The 18,533-nt window shown below is 33.2% G+C and overlaps 1 long non-coding RNA gene across 1 annotated transcript; it reads left to right on the top strand.

Moving 5' to 3' along the window:
- The first annotated feature begins 5,359 nt into the window (after window positions 1–5,359).
- LOC111416227 (uncharacterized) lies at window positions 5,360–6,055 on the top strand. The gene is made up of 2 exons (XR_011640940.1): window positions 5,360–5,486; window positions 5,574–6,055. It is a non-coding gene; the product is annotated as an uncharacterized lncRNA (long non-coding RNA).
- The last annotated feature ends 12,478 nt before the right edge of the window (window positions 6,056–18,533 follow it).

Genomic DNA, 18,533 nt, shown 5'->3' with positions numbered 1-18,533 from the left:
TTTTGGCAGACGTCAATAATTTTTTGTTTTAAATCCTCAATACTACCCAACGGAATTTCATATACCTTGGATTTTAAATAACCCCATAAAAAGAAATCTAAAGGTGTCAGATCTGGTGATCTTGCTGTCCATTAAAATTTTTATCAAGATAATTTCGTACCATTGGCGCATAATGTGGAGGTGCTCCGTCTTGATGAAACACTATAGTTCCATTTCAAAATCGTCAGGATTCTGTTGTACAATTTGCAAAAGTCTTGAAAAAAAAAACATTTACTTTATAATGAAATTGAGTGATAACTTCACGATATTCATGTGGATTAACATCACGCCGATGCAATTTTCCTCCCAAAAAGAAAGTACATTCATCACTGAAACAAATATGTTTCAAGTATAATCGATTTCGTTCAACCATATTTGTCATTAGCTCACAAAATTCTGTTCTTCTATATCAGGGTCATCTTCTGTTAATTCATGAAGCATTTTTATTTAAAATGGATGATATTTATTCTTCTTTAAGTATTTCCACGTCGTCCAACAACGACGTGGAAATATTTAACACATCACACGTTGATGCGATAGCAGCAGACGACATCATGGGCGCATTAAATACTTCTGTTAATATCTGACGACCAGTTCTTTGCGGTCTTCGACGCTTCCAGTTTCCAAAAACTTATTCGCAAGTTCTCTTAAATATTTTCGACTAATTGGATGTTCAGGAAATCGTTCCTTAAATTGTCGCTCTGTTTCATGTAGATTCTCTCGTCGCTCTGTCAGCACGAGCGAATATTAAAATTGCTTCGATATTGTGCTCTAAACTCCTTCTAGCCATTTTGATCTCGCCTCTCTTTGGTTATACTTGGTCGGGTAGAATTCAAAGATAGAAATGAAGGAAAATATTTGCATGTTGCCTTAAATACAAAATTTCAAAGTACCTACAAACTTTAAAATTGTTGTTATGACAATTTTTTCTTAGATGTTTTAAAAAGAACTTTCTTTTTATCCTTTTCTTGTATTGATTGTTTCATAAAAACATTCTAAAAGAATTGCTGATTTAACCCTGCTTAACCCGAGCGTAGACCGACCTTTAACTGACCGTCCACCATTTATCTGGCCCATTGTATCTCGACAGGTAGTCAACGAAGATACGTTGGTTTTTCCGGCGAAATTCCGCATTTTGTTTAATTTTTATGCGAAAAACTAATAAACCGATATTTGATTGTGAGGTATCGTTGAATTCGTATTGTTTTATTCTTTCGAAAGATACCATAATATACTGGGTGTTCCATTTAAAAAAACAAAGCTGTTCCATTTTCCGGAAAAACTAAAAGTAATACCAAAATTTTTCATAAGAAAATATTTGTGCTGATAAAATATAGAAACTGACGTTTTTTTGTTCATATTGATATCTCAATCTGTTCAGAAGTTAAACAGGGGGGGGGTTACTTTACGCTAGTACTGTATATTCGGTGCGGCTCTCGTTACGAACCATAAAATCAAATATCTCGTCTGCACAATTGGTTTCAACACAGTTAATCCGCACATAAATCTTATAAACAGTAAGTGTATTTTTCATCAAATTAATACAGCAATTTTCCATACATTTTTTTGTTAATAAGTTATAATTTGTATGATTAAAAATATTACTTTTTTATAACAGATAATGATCAAGTTCATTGCTTTGCTTGCCATGGTGGCTGTTTCCGCTGCTTTCGTTGTTCCTGAAGATCAATATCAACAATACTTCCTTGTAGGACATTACGAACCGGAAGAATATCAACTGATAAATGTTGATCACCACGCTAGAAATAAAAGATCTTTTGCGCCAGGTGGTGCACAAATAGGCGTCAGCACTAAAAGTCCTTATCCGTGGAGTGTAGGAGGTAACGTTGATAGAGTTGGAAAGGATACTGTTGCCAGTATTAATGCTGGTCACAAAACTGATCAAACTCAAATAACTGGATCGTGGAGTAAAGTTATTAGAGGACCAAATAGGGCTAAACCCAATTGGAGTATTGGAGTTCAACGTAGATGGTAGAAAATATCAACATTTTATAGTTAAATATCACCTTATTTATTTATCAAAAATTGTTAATTTAATTGTATCGCCATAACATTCAATAAAAACAAACCCTTGTATGAAATTTATTTACAACTTTTATTTAAAAAATCTAGAATGTTCAACTTGATCACATTATGATATATCATTAATGGAAAAAGGTAAATTACAAATGGAAAATAATAAAGTATATCGTTATTAAATTAAAATCATAGATCTGTACCAACCATGATATTGCTTTCTAGTTACATATTCAATGTAATCAAGCTTTGTTCAATGAACGCTAAGTCATCGTTACTGTAGACACTAGCAAAATAACAATCAACAATTTCAAGTACATTAGTACAGCAATTCACAATAGCAATTTACAAAAAAACGTTTCTATGCGTATCATCTTTCTTGAGTCTGACTGAACATTGCTTACAACATTATTTACGTAGGTCAAAAGGTATGGCTGTATGTGAATTTTATAGTTCACTTATAACTACCATTTATTTATAAGCATAAAGCGGTAAAATGTGCAATAAATAGTTTCCAAAAAGGAGTTGTAACGTTTGAGGTTTATTAACACTGATAAAATCTAACAGATGGCCAATCAGCACTATGAAGAGCAAAATTTAATTGAACATGATTAACAGGGAGGAAACAATATCTCGAATGTTACATGATTACAGGTTTTGGAGATATAGATGGAGCTTCATACAAAGAGTCTGTAGAGTGGGGTATAGAGTGTCTATAGACTGGAGTGATATCCTACACAATAAGAGGATCATTTGCTGAACGCGCATTACCAGCTTTGTGACAACAAGAACCCTATTCACAACAACGTACCCATTTGGTACGAACCAGTTTACCTGACTAGGTTTATTGAACTGCTTAGAGCCCATTGTTATTTAACATCGTTAAACTCTCCTTGGCAGCGTATATGCCAGACTAAACTGAGGTATAATAACTAACAACATTAAAATCATTGTGACAGCTTTCGTCGATAATCACTGATTGCTTAGACGTCGCCGGATGATCATCAACGCTACTACCATGTCCCTCTAAGGTAAAATTATCACGGGAAGTAAGCTCATCTTCCGTGTAAGCGGCAAAGCCATGTAATTATATTTGTAAGTTTTATGCAGTGTTTGTATGCTTAGAATGGGCTCCGCTAGGTTCACAACAAAATATCATCTCTAACCACATTAAGCAGTCGATCTGTGATGGGGATACCTTAATTGCAATATCTAATTATTAACATTTTTGATACAGAATAGATAACATCAATGAGTGGGAATTAAGAAAAATGAAATGAATACATCGATTACATAACAGAGGAACAAATTGTCAGAATAACTAGGAATAAACCACCATAAGGATAAAGAACTATGAAAAGATGAAGCGACAACCTTCCAAATAACTAAATAGTAGCAAAGATGTAGAGAAAAGCGTCTGCTTTCTCTACAATTATGCCTAAATATCGAAGAAAGAATATTTTTAGGGAAGAATGGAAGATTTGTCGTACCACGATGAAGTCGATAAGGCAATGCTCGCCACTAATACTGCTATCCAAAAGATCTACCTTGTTGCTTGCGTCTTAAATACACTGTTGACGATACAAAAAACTGTTACAGGCTCCATTAGATTCCACTAAGACCGAACGGGACTACCGTTGTGGCATACAGCTACACGCGGGAATTTACTATCCCAAAACATCCAACCAAATCGTCCCGAGCAATGTCTGCCAAAAAAAGGAGTCCTTATCGCCTCAGGCGTGGCCCGTAAGGATACAACTGCACAATGAGGTGGCTAAGAACATCTGCCTGCTCATGACATTGTTGTCTGCATTTGTTGTCCAGCAGCCCATAAATATGGCTATGAGGAGTTGTAGTGACAATGACAAGAGAGTCTAATAAAACGAATACCCGTAATAATAATTCTCGTTGTTTGTATAGCAATCATTTGATGGATGTTTTCATCAGGTCCTGCAGTAGATAGCGGAATGTTTGTTGAAAATTTACGGGTGCTCTTTTTTTAAAGTTGATAATGCCTTGCCCCTGGTGCAATTTTTTAACGGATGCAAGGAATACACGTGACACATGGTTTGAAATATTACTGCATCATCGTGTTTCAGATCATAAAAACATTGTTCGCTTGGATTTACCTCTATTTCATATGGCTTTCTACATTAACTTTCTTCTTTTAACTTACTTTTAGCAACAGGGCATACTGCTTATCCGAAGAGGGAGGTTTTATTATATGCTCGATTGCACTGCTTTTGCAGCCTCTTTTTCGGTAGCTTTAAACTTATATGTTTACCGACGTTATTCTTTTTGAACACTGGATTGTTTGTTTAACCTTTGATTTGAGGATTTAAAGATACTTCTCTGCCAAATGCTAGCTGCTGATTGACTGCTGGATACTTGATTTCTGCTTTTTTTATTTTGCCTTTCTTGTCCCACATAACTATAGAGCTATTGAATAGAACCGTTTGCGTTCCCATATGTATAAAAGTTATCGTAATTTCAATTTCAATGAGTTTACAATATTAAGATTTCAGTCACCTAGCAAGGTGTCAGCAATCTGTATTCAGCAGATTATGGTACCTTACTCAGTTGTAAGTCTAATTTTTGCTAATATTACAGAAACGCTACTCTGCGGAGGAATAGATGAGATCATACAAATATGGGCGTTTTGACTCAAACCTTTTATTCCAATATTTTTGACATTTTATATTAAATCACAACTGATTTGCATAAGACTAATATGCAAAACAATTTTATGCCTAAATATTTTGAAATTAAAAAACTATTTTAATTAATATTCTCTCGATTGAAAATGGCGTTTCGCTTACTTTGTTACTGTATACAAATTAAATTGACAGTTTTCTTGACAAATCTGTTACAATTAGACTTTATGTATTTAAGGTCGCACAACATTGTATACGGAAGGTCAAACAATTACAATTATTATTTTTAAATAACAACCGCGTAAAAACCTCCGTATTTATGATAAGTTTAAATAAGTTTTTATCGTTTAATGTTTATTAATAGTTGAATGAGTTGAGATAACTTCTTGTAGTATTTTTGATATTAAAAGAAATTATGCTGAAATGGAATTCCCCTTGCAAAGGTTAAATAAACTCCTCTAACTTTAATACGATTTGTAGTAACGGATATAAATAGAATTATCTTTGTAAAAGCCCACAATGTACTAATTAGACGATAAGATTGTATGGGTCTCCGGGTTTCCACTTCATTAATCCCTAAAAAAAGCAAGGCGAAAGAGCGGGACACAGTAATTCCCCTTTATCAAATATGCAATACATTGTGCGTTAGAGTATATAAACTCAACTCACTTCAAGTTAGGAAACAAAGTCAAATTTCTTCAGTTAACAGATCTACATAATTGTTTTTATACAGTCGCCCGATACATCTTTTACACAGTAAGTGCCTTTCTCACCAGATTGATATCAATAATAAGTTATAATGGAACTTGACGATTAAAGATATTGTTTTCTTTTTTATTACAGATGATGATCAAATACATAGGTTTATTTGCGTTGGTGGCTTTTTCTGCTGCTTTTGTTATTCCTGAAGATCAATATCAACAATACCTGGTTGTAGAACAATACGTACCTGAACAATATGAACTTGTAAATGTTGATCACCACGTTAGAAACAAAAGATCTTTTGCTCCAGGTGGTACGCAAATCGGGGGAAGTACAGAAAGTCCGTATCCGTGGAGTGTAGGAGGTGGCGTTGATAGAGTTGGAAAGGATACTGTTGCCAGTATCAACGCTGGTCACAAAACTGATCAAACTAAAATAACTGGAGCTTGGAGTAAAGTTATTAGAGGACCCAATAGGTCTAAACCTAACTGGAGTATTGGGGTTCAACGCAGATGGTAGAAGGTATCAACTTTTTGTAGTTAAAAATCATGTTATTTATTGTTCAAGATAACTTAAATATTATTGTATTACCATTATATTCAATAAAAAGAGGCTGAAATGAATCACTAAAATTTAATTCCCTACCTTGTAGAACTGATTTATGTTGGGGAACGCAAAGGTGTGGAACTTATGCTGAACCTGAAGAAAGTCCTCGATCGATAATGTGCTTGTTAATAAAATGAAAATAAAAATAATTTAATTAAATGACATAAAATTTTTCTAAAGAGGAGCTGAATTTAACTAATTTACGATTTGTGTGATCTAGATCAAAGTCTTGTGCAAAAAGCGACATATAGCCCAATATAAATGTGGCTGCTTCTCAACAGGAACAAACCTTTACGCATTTTTTTCAACACAAACTAAAATATACCTTATTTAAGTTTAGAAAGAACCATTACTAGTAGTCTGTGACCAACCCTACTTATAACATATCATAACCACGACGACAACATTGAGGAAACCTTAATTTGAATTCCTCCGTCGAAGAAGAAAGCTGAAGAACATATTGTAGCAATGATGGATAAGGCTAAGAGAAACTATATATGAAAAATGGTTCATTTTTTCTTAAATACGAAATATAACCTTAGACAAAGTATACCCACAAGTATATTATTTCATTCATACATTACTTAGATATAATCTTATTGTCTATCAAATACATTATTGGATTAAGTATCTATTTAATTTACAAACTACAATGGAATGCAAACACGAGATTCGTACTTATCCTGGTCAACCCTACAAATAATTAGTAAAAAAAATATATATAATATGTTGCTATAAATATACATATAAATGTTGCTCGAACTTCTACTTTTCCTCAAAAAATTGTGAAAACAAATACAAGCTAAAACTAATTTTGTAACTTTTTCTGGTACCAAATATATTGGCTTTCACAGAACTCTAAAAACGGCGGATATTACAATAAAAGCATTTTATGAAAACCAAACGTAATCATTACCAACCATATATGGAACATTCATAGATTCTTCAGAGAGTAAAATAAGTTAATTGTTTCGCAGATTCTGCCAAACATAGTTTGCTTTAATGTTTCTCCATCTGACCTTTTTATTTTACCTTGACAACCAACATCCGTGAATCTATATCATGAAGGACGCAATAATCTGCATCAGAGATTCCCCACAAAACAATATTGCAATCTTGAGTATTGAGTATTGAGGAAAGCCCCAGTAATTGTAATTCATCCGGAGTTAAAATAAAAAATCTATGGAAAGCGTAAAGAAAGCAGATATTAAAGATGAAAGATTAGGAGACCCAATGGAAGATGTCGAAGAAGACGCTGAAAACACACCCGTTAATAAGCAAGATTATGAAAGGATGGTGCGGAAGATAGAATTTACGAAGAGGCGACTACGGCAATAGCCTGAGAACTATTTGGATCAATTAGTTGGGTTGAAAAAGCAATTAAAATAAAAATTTAACAGGTTCGGAAACAACGACAAATTGGTCTATGGAAACAACTTGAAACAACTTGCTCAAAAAGAAACAACAAATCTTCAACTTGAAAACCCAAAACAAAAATAGGGGACAATTCAATAAAAATTGTTTTTACTCAACCCACAGCCTATATCCGTGTCTCAGATGAGGTGATTGGCTCTGCAGCTGGCACTGTTGTCGTCGGAACTTTTAGTAGCGCTGATGTTGAACTTGCACTTAGTCAAGTGTCGCCCAACAAGGGTCCTGGTTCTGATCAGTTCTTATTATAAATTGTGCTGCTGCTCTTTCCATACCTCTTCAAATAATTTTTAACATGACCATAAAGGCTGGAGTGTTTCCCATGGCATGGAAGCGCGCCAACGTTGTTCCAGTTCACAAATCTGGTGATCATAGTTTGGCCGCTAATTACCGCCCAATTTCCATCTTGCCGTTGTTTGGTAAGATATTCGAAAAGCTAATATACTCTAGAGTGTTTTTTCAGTTAAAAAATATTCTTCATGTAAACCAACATGGCTTCTTTCAGGGTCGGTCTGTGGAAACGAACATGATTGAGTATACGGATCTCCTTTTGTCTTCCATGGATAATAATGTTCAGGTGGATGCAATATATACGGATTTTAGCAAGGCATTCGACAGGGTTGATCATAATTTGTTACGTGACAAATTAATGCGTATTGGCGTTGCGGGCTCTCTCTTAGATTGGTTTGCTTGCTATGGCTCGGGACGCACTTTCGTTGTTCGGATTGGCAGGTTCTTTTCACGGTCATTTTCAATTACATCTGGTGTACCTCAGGGCAGTCACCTTGGTCCTCTTTTGTTCCTTATTTATATTAATGATATTTTTGCCTCCTTTTCCCATTGTCGCTGTCTCATGTACGCCGATGATCTTAAAATATTCATGTCTATAAGTTGTCTAAACGACTGTGCCAAACTGCAGAGCGACCTGGATGGTTTGTACAGGTATTGCTTTGATAATTACCTTACACTTAACGTCTCTAAATGCGCAATAATAACTTTTACAAAGAAACAGAATTACATTATACATAACTATTTGTTTGGTAATGATGGCCTACATCGATCCTCGTCCGTTCGGGACCTTGGTATTACACTTGATCAGAAGTTGACTTTTAATTTGCATATTGACGGAGTGGTGAATAGAGCGTACAGAATGCTAGGATTTGTAATGCGATGTTGTGTCGATTTTACGGATCCTCTTGCGATCATTAACATTTACAATGCTTTTATTAATAGCTTGCTGAACTTTGGCAGCAGTATTTGGAATCCCATATACTCTTCATATATTGAGAAACTAGAGAAAATTCAGAAGAAATTTTTGAAATTTCTCCTATATAAATCCTCTCAGATTTACGCTGATTACAATTCCGCGTGTAGACTGTGTGGCTTGCTTACCCTCCGTCAGCGAAGATTGCTTACCGACGCCCTGTTTCTATATAAGTTGTTAAATGGTCTCTGCGATTCTCCTTATCTATTGTCACGTGTCGACCTTCATGTCCCTCCTCGCCAGCTGCGGTATGATTTTCTTTTTTATGCTCCTACGCCGCGCACGGTCGCATACAGAAACTCTCCAATTATTAGAATGGAGAGAATGGTGGACCGCCTCGGCATAGATTTATTCGGGTACAGTAGACTAAGGTATAGATCTCTGGCCCGTAACGTTATTGTGACGTCTAACAATTTGATGATTAATTGATAATTAATTTGATAAATTATGATGCTTATTCTAATTTACTTTTAGTTTCTGAATTCATTTTGTTTTTTTCTTTTTTATTATTATTGTTCAATGTTTAGTTTAGTTTTATTTTACTGTCTTTATATATATGTAAATATATCTCGACATTGATTGCTGTTTAATGTATTTAATTTTGTGGAGCAACATTTTTTGGGTATGTCCCGTTTTGCTCCCTTCTTGTACATGTACTTGTACTTGTAAAAGAAAAAATAAAAAAATAAATAAAAAAAAGAAAGTCTTCAAAACAGTACAACTGTGGTGATTTTGTTACTCATAGGAATTCAATTACAAGATAACTGGTAACTGTCAAGAACTATGACATTGAGAGAGTTGGTATGACAGAAAAACCTAGGAATACTTTAATGCCTATAGATTTCAGGATATACTAGGGTCTCGATTTGCGCCGACTCAATTTGAGTTGTTTCGATTTGCGTTGCGTCATAAATAGGACTGAAATTGACATCTATAGGACTGGACAGAAACTGTCAAATTGCCAAGACACATTGAGGTAAGTTAATATATTATTGAAGTCAGAATTACATTGAACAATTATCTAATCTTGCGTTCAAAAAGATTATGTTTCCCGTGTACGTATTTCTTATTTATAGATCAAAATGAGTGGAAAAATCGTAAAGAAAACTAAGAGTACAATATCTCTAGGTAAAAAATTAGAAATATTACGTCAGTTTGATGCCGGGGAAAAAGCCGTAGATATTGCAAGAATTCTTAATATACCCGTCACTACCATTAGATCCATATGTAATTCCAAACTCATTTATGGCACAACAAATTGTAAAAGGCAAAAGTTCTTTAATCATCTTAATGGAATCTCTCCTCTTTACGTGGATAGAGGAACAAAATCAACGTAAAGTACCACTAAGTAGGACCAACATACAAGAAAAAGCTGTATCCATATTTGAAGAATTCAAGTCAAAACCCGAACATGTTCATAAAGATGAAACTTTTCACGCAAGTCGAGGTTGGTTTCAAAAATTTAAATCAAGAGCTAAACTGTACAATGTAGCATTGAAGGGAGAAGCGTCCAGTGGAGATGCAGTAGCGCCCGAAGATTTTAAAAATGTTCTCAAGAACATTATTACACAAGGCAGGTATTTTACTAAACAAGTTTTCAACGTAGACGAAACTGGTCTCTACTGGACAAGACTATCAAAGAGAGCTTACATTTTACAACAAGAAAAACATGCACCCGGCTTTAAGGCAAAGAAAGGCCGAATACTCGTCTTCTCGGGGCTAATGCAGCAGGTGATCACCGACTCAAGCCTTTGTTAATTAATACTACTCAAAATCCAAGGGCAATGTGAGAATGGAGCGAAAGTACAAGCAATGATAGATTAGCGATGAGGGACAGGCGATGTGCTTTTAGCAAAGTGGTGTATTTTGATTTTGAGTTATTAAACACTAGTATTTATCTACAGTACGTGATTTATTTTCTCTCACAGCATTCAGTTTTCGCATGTATATCGAAACATTCGGGTTAACCGCTTCGTCTTTTGAAAAAATGTTTGCCGCTTCAGATGCCATGTTGCAATATTCTTCAGAAACAAGTTGGAAGTGAGGCCAAGTTTCGATGTGGTCCTTTCTCTTTCCTAATGTCCATAGTTTAGATTTTTCAGGATGTAATTGAGCAGCTACTGGCTGACCTATCTCCAGTTACGGCAAGTGTTTACTGTTCATATCATAATATTGTTTCGATTTTTGTCTATTTGTTTCTATCTTTTTATGTACATTTTTTACTATTTCGCAAATGGTTGAACTAATATATAAGAATAATCTTCTTTATTGTTTTCAGTCTTCTTTATCAACTTTATAGCGATTTTAACAGCTAACTCTGCCTTACCGTTGAATTGTGGATAGTGTGGCGATGAAGTTACATGACATATATCTCATTATTTAATAAATTGTTGAAAATCTGCACTGGCAAAATTAGTGCTATTATCCGTACAAATTCTTTAAGGAATTCCGAGTCTACTAAAATTTTGCTTGAATGTCTCAACGCAAATTTTGCTTACTAAACGATAAGTCCTTCAAAATATTAAGTTAGAAATAGTCTGAATAGTGGTCAACAGTTACAAGAAAATTTTTCTTTTTTATACTCTGTTGTTAAAATGTCCATCGAAACGTACTGAAATGGGAATTCAGGGATAACATGAGGTTGCGTGGGTTGTGCAAACACATTAATGCAGGTTGTGCATTCTTTAATTTTATTTTTAATGTCGTAGGTCATTCCTGGCCAAAAGATGTTCCTTTTAGCTGTGACGTTTTTGTAACATTTTCTTCCGTAACGTAAATAGTATCACTATTCGGTCATTCCTATAAATGATTCCGTTCTGATTTGTTAATTCGCACTTGTAAGGGTGGTAAGGTTTCACTTCATCTGGTAGTTGATGAATCGTATCAGGATATATAATTTTTTATAGCCTGTAAACAATAGTCCCGTTTTGTTTCTTTCTTTATGTCCTCCATTCTCTCTTTAGACACGTTTACCTGACTTGAAATATTCACTGATTCCAAATATTTGCAAAATTTCTGACGTTTGGTATACTGTAGATGAAGTTATTTCATTTAATTCCAAGTTAGAGTTTATAGGCGCTCTTGATTGCGCGTCCGCAACCACGTTTTCTCCACCGGATGCAAATTCCAAATTTATGTTATATTTTTGTAATGTCATTAACATTTTCTGTAATCTTTTTGGTACACTTAGCAGTGGTTTTTGAAAAATCGTAATTAATGGTCGATGGCGGTTTTAATAATTGTGGTGTAATTACCTAGAAAAAAATTGGTTAAAACGAACACATGCAAAAACTATGGCTAGCAATTCAGCAGTTTTTAATATTTTTTTCTATAATTCGAGAACGGATGGATATATCGAGATGCAGTTTTCACTAATATTTAGCAAATCTTCTGCGGATCTAAGGGTCTGCTGAGTAAATAGTACTACCGCTGTATCTAATTTTTTCAACAATCACAAAAATATGTAATAGCTGCAGATAACACACTCTAGTTTAATCGTTTTGAACCAAACGGTATTACTAAAAATTATTTTTGAAAGAACATAAAATCCTGTTTCAAAGGAGACCAAAAATATTCAAAACGGTTGAGTGGTCCAGTAGATATTAAAATGTAAATATTTGAAAAAGCACTGGTCTCCCCAACCTCATTATGACTGATATGAGAAATATCGCAGAGCAAAAATCGATGCGGTATTATCCAAGCAATCAAATGATGTTGTCAAAATTGTAACTCATCATTTAACTTTCCGAGATTATTTTATTGTCCGATTTTGACCATTTTTTTGAATGGTAGAGCAAAAAAAAAACACTATTTTAGGACAAAGTGTCACATTTTTATTACAAAAACCAAGGGCAAAAAAATTTAGGAAACCAGGTTTACCACTGAATTAAGCGCCCATTAAAATGGGTATATACCAAATTTCTACAAAAATATTAATAATTGCAGCTAAATTAAAAATAAATTGCTTTTTATTAATTTACTTCGTCAGATTTAGTAATCCACGGCATATAACGTATAAAATTGCAAACAATAGCTTAACAACTGTTTTTGTTCGTAACAACATGAGAATAAGAAGACGTTTTTATCTCTTTTTATTTCAATTCTAATTGCTAATTGATAAAAACACTTATTATTAATTTTTCTCGTATTTGTATACCACTATTTTTGATGAATTTGGGTAAATACCCATTTCAAAGATGTTTAATCCAGTGGTGTACTCAGATATCGGGTTTTTGAGTTATATACAGGAATATATTTCTCAAGTAGAAACGGAGACAGTAATAAATAGGTTGGTATTATATTCGCTATGTAATTTGCTCTTCACTTTTATTAATCAATGTAAAAAAAAATGTTGAAGTTAAGCTCCTAATAACATGTCAATACAAATCTATTTTTTTGTTATCTTTTGGAAATTATTACATTAGTTCGGGGTTTTGCAATACTGCTCAATTTGGTCTCTGGTGCAATAATTCGCACAACATTCGTCAACAATACCGGCAGCTCTTCGTTGACGGTAATGAATCATAGAATTATATTTATTTCCTGAATGGTCACTCATAATATTATTTTCGAAGGGATATACCTCTTCCATATTTTCTATGTATCCTAAAATAGAAATGGTACACATTGTCAGACCTAGTAGGTTAATATTCTCAAAATAATATTGTACTTACTGTTATCATCAATACTTCTAATATTTCTATTCGGGGTATGAGGATTAAAGTCCTTACATATTTTCCACATTAGCTCAGTCAAATCTGCTCCACAAGCATGATACATCTCGTCTGAGATCCCAACGGTAAACATAATGGAAAGTATTAATAATAATTTTAATCCCATTATTATTTTATTTTTAATGTTATTGAGTTAATATCGGGAAACTAAATAGAATATGCGGACAAATAGTAAGAATATTTCCTTTTATACTGCACATAGAATAAAGTCATAAGATAACCTCTGTTAATCTATTAATTTTTGGTCTAAAGATTATTTGTGTTTATGATTTTATAATGTAAATAAAAACTAAGAAAAAGTAAATCAATTTCTAGGCAGAAATTTTAATCGGTGTGATTCAGAAACTGGTTCGAACCAGTTTCTGAAGAAGATTGCAACATGGCATCCGCATCGTTAAAACTTTTCTTAAACGCACAGCAAAACCCGAAAGCTTCTAGAGTTAGTTCTAATTTTAGTTCAATGCATTAAAGGTCATTGTTTGATTGCACATATTTCGCAAAATGTGTAAACTTCTTTTTCATACTATATTGGATGTTCGTTGGCTACCTCCAGGGAAAATACCAAACCGATTGTTTAAACTTTGATAGGAACTTTAAGTTTTTCTTAATGATGGATTTAAGCTGAAAAATTGTTTTTGTAATTCGCGACGGTAATGAAAGCTATTACAGCACTTAAACGAGTGCTGTAATGAGACTCCTTACAGCATCCGATGCTGTAATAAGATTTTAGTAAAATTTTATGGAACCAGTTCAAGTTGGTGACATCAGGTCATTAATTTTACTAGTTGTTAATGTGACAATTTGAACCACGCCTTAAATTTAGAGTACTGTTGTTCGTACCTTTCGTGGGACTTCTCTAGAAATAGTGTTTTAATAGATCTCTGAGCAATTTCTCTTATTTCGGGAGGTGTACATTAAACATTTTTTTCAGGTGAATACATTTTGTGTTTTGACAATTTTTAATTATCAATTCAAATTTCTATTTTCAAGTGTTACGGTATTACTGCTGCATACCTATTTCCCTACGTTGTCAAATTTTATTTTATTTTTGTAAAAAAAAAGGATAAAAACGCGAATTACAAAAAATAGCATAAAAAACATGTTTCATAAGACTTAAAGCACTCATTCATTAACTTCGCCACTTGCTTTTAAACTTGAACTCGTGCATTTCAAGCGTGTCTTACGAAACTAGTTTTTTAACATTATTGGAAATGGCTTTGTAACTCTACTAAACGATGTACCCGATGATCAAGATCTATACGTCATTCGATTCGTCATAGTTTCTTCTATCGAAATCATAAAATGCCCGATTTCAATTCTTTCCCGTTAACCTTATACAGCCCTCGGAATGACACCGTATTCGGCTCGTTGTTTATGCACGTATGAACGCCTAAAAGTCTAGCCCCCAATATAGAAAAATTAATTTAAACTAAATCGACTATAATTAGAGAACGGTTTGATTGATTTTAATGTTTTATATCTCAATCGATAGCTTTTGCCTGGCTGAATGCAGTTGTCGAAATGCCCGATTCGAAATGTTTAAGGATTTTGATTAAAACACAAAAAACGAATTAATCAAACACATCAATTATCTCCTTAACTAATTGACCAATTTTAATCATCAACATTTCGATCGAAAGTATGATCTACAATGAATGCGAAGGTGGAAATGCCCAATTTCAAAATTTACTAATTACCTGCGTACGGATGTTAAAATGACCCCGCGAATCTGACGACTAGAAGTCTAGCCCCCAATAAGAAAAAAATAATTTTGATTACATTCGCTATAACTAAACAACGGTTTGACGGATTTTAATGTTTTACATCTCAAATGAAAGCTTGCGTCTGGCTGAATGCTTATGTCAAAATGCCCGATTCGAAATATTTAAGAATTTTGATTAAAACGAATTAATCAAACACATCAATTATCTCCTTAATTAATTGATCAATTTTAGTCATCAACGTCTTGATCGAAAGTATGATCCACAATGAATGCGAAGGCGGAAATGTCCGATCTCAAAATTTACTAATTACCTACGTACGGTTATTTCAATGACTCCACGTATCTACCAACTGGAAGTCTAGCCCCAATAAGAAAAAATTAATTTGATTAAATTCGCTATAACTAAAGTGCGGTTTGACCAATTTTAATGTTTTGTATCTCAAATGAAAGCATGCGTCTTGGTGAATAATTATGTCGAAATGCCCGATTCGAAATATTTAAGGATTTTGAATAAAACACAAAAAATTAATTAATCAAATAAGTAAATTATCTCCTTTATTAATCGACCAATTTTAGTCATCATCTCGATCGAAAGTATGATTCACGGTGAATGCAATGATGTAAATGCCCGATCTCAAAATTTGCTGATTAAATGGGTACGATTGTTTAAACGACTCATTGTCAGTGAGTGGACTAATTTTGTCTACCACATTAATCAAAATTTTTTTTATTTTTATTGTCACTTATGCTTTTATTCTTTACAGAATATTCGGAAAACATTTTAACTTTTGTAATGAAGAGAAAAATATATTATACAACTTGAAGAAAAAGTTAACAAATGGATATAATGGAAGAATTTTAAAAATTGAAAGAATTGTAAATTAGCACCTTGCCCCTGAAAACTTTATTTATATTTCAATATAAACAACAGAGTTATGGGTTGGGGCGGTTTTTGTGTGAAACCATATACAGCTAAAAATATAAAATTTGAAAAGAGTAGAAAACTGCTAAGAACAACAATAAGTTATACTAAAGGTAGAAATACTAAAACTAAAAATGAAAAAAAAGATTTTCTGTTTTAGTACAAATACATTTTAAATCAGTCTATTACTTTGTTCGTTTGTTTACATACTTTATTGTGATTAGTAGAATATTTCAAACATTTTCACATTAATTTGTTCTCTAGTAGTAATCCGTTTACAAAAAATTATTTTTTATGTAAGTGGGGAGTAGACTTCCAAAGTCACCGGAGTCGTACTTAATTAGCAAATTTAGAGATCGGGCATTTCCACCTTCGCATTCATTGTAGATCATACTTTCGATCGAGATGTTGACGATTAAAATTGGTCAATTAGTTAAGGAGATAATTGATGTGTTTGATTAATTCGTTTTTTGTGTTTTAATCAAAATCCTTAAATACTTCGAATCGGGCATTCGACAACCGCATTCAGCCAGGCGAAAGCTATCGATTGAGATATAAAACATTAAAATCCGTGTAACCGTTCTCTAATTATAGTCGATTTAGTTTAAATTTTTTTTTTTATATTGGCTGCTAGACTTTCGGGCGTGCATAAACAACAAGCCGAACACGGTGTCATTCCGAGGGCTGTACAAAATTGAAATCGGGCATTTTATGATTTCTATAGAAGAAACTATGACGAATCGAATGACGTATACATCTTGATCATCGGGTACATCGTTTACGAGATATCACCACTTAAAAAAGGTCATTTTTCTGTTATTTTCGTGTACCTTCGCATTATTTGGGCGTTTTAGCGGAATTCGAAAGAGATTTCGAATTGGGCATTTCCACTTTCGTATTGGCGAAGGATTGAGCTTTCGAATGAGACATTGTTTATCGAAATTGGTTGACTGGTTCTCTTGTTATAATCAAAATACTATACATGTAAAATCCTATCTAATTGGGGGCTAGAAAAATTGGGGCTAACTTCGCATATAGGTTTCGGTCTCGTGGTGTTTTTTAAGGCTACACTATTTCATGAATAAAAATATACATATTTTTAGAATTTTAATATTTTTTAGTTATTTTATTTATTAATAAATTACATTGATTGTTATGAAAACATTCATGGATGTCTTGAAATTAATTCAATGACAAACAAGCGATGATACAAAGGTTCGTATTATTGTTCTTAGTTGACATAAAACCGCGAATTCTTATTGGCTGTTAATGTTATGAATGAAATAGTCGGAAATGTCTGAAATGTGATTACTAAACATTTTAGTTTACATTGCACAACATTGAAGTCAAAAGATAACCTCTGCTAATAGCTAACAACGCAGCATTAATCTATTAATTTCTTTTTAACGATTATTTGTGTTTATAATTTCATTATCTAATTAGAAACTAAATAAATGAACTAACTAAATAAATAAAAAAGTAAATAAATTTCTAAGAAGAAATTTTAATCAAAAATGTTTGAAAATTGTCTTGAAACATTTTTTTAAAATTTGAATTAATGTTTGTCCCAACAAGCCAGAACCCCGTTCAAAAACGATTTTAGAATAGAATATAATAGTAGTTCGGTTCCTGGAAGAATTTTTTTCGCATATTGGGACAAGCCTATAGAGTCTCTATACTAACTCAGTGACTTGAGCTAACATGGCTAGTATGAGTACACTCAATTCAACTACCGTAGTAATAACATAATTTTTCTGCAATCTATACTAAATAGTTATTTATGTATTAAAGCTTAATAGTTATTAAATTTATGTATTTTATTTAAATTTATGTATGAAAGTATTTATATCCGCATATTTAAGGTATTGTGTCCAACACATACTCTATAAGGACAAAATGTTGAAAGACTTTATCCCGGTAAAAAATCAAAGAGTGGTAGGGGAAACTATTTTAAAATGTGAATTTTCAGTGGGTTGACTTGTACCACTTTTATTTAAGAGAAATCAGTTTCTCATGGAAAAGCGATATCGTATGGGCTGCAATTGGTCACAAAACATTCCAATACAAAGTTTAGCTATTAACACCGATAATATAAAATTTTTAGGAACAATTTGTATTAAAATTTGGGAGGAAAAAAATTTTGCTTGTGCAAAATGCGGCAAAAATGCTGCAAGTAAAATTGCATATAGTTCCGCAATATTTTCTTAAATCTAAATTTATTGTTCCGCACATTTTGCTGTATTGCCAAAAAAAAAAAACGTTAATAAAAAGTGTTAAGTCCAAATTTCGAAAAGTTAACGTGCCATAGTAAAGTGACCAAACGATCTAGACAGCCGTTCTTGGCACCAAAACACACTCCATCATGTTGCTTAAGCATGTTCTGAATCCTAAATTAATATCCCAAACATAGAGTGTTTCTGAT

This window comes from Onthophagus taurus, chromosome 7 (assembly GCF_036711975.1).
Source record: "Onthophagus taurus isolate NC chromosome 7, IU_Otau_3.0, whole genome shotgun sequence".
NCBI classification, from domain to species: domain Eukaryota; kingdom Metazoa; phylum Arthropoda; class Insecta; order Coleoptera; family Scarabaeidae; genus Onthophagus; species Onthophagus taurus.
Note: the sequence above shows the minus strand (reverse complement) of the source record. Positions and strands in the feature narration are given on the sequence as shown.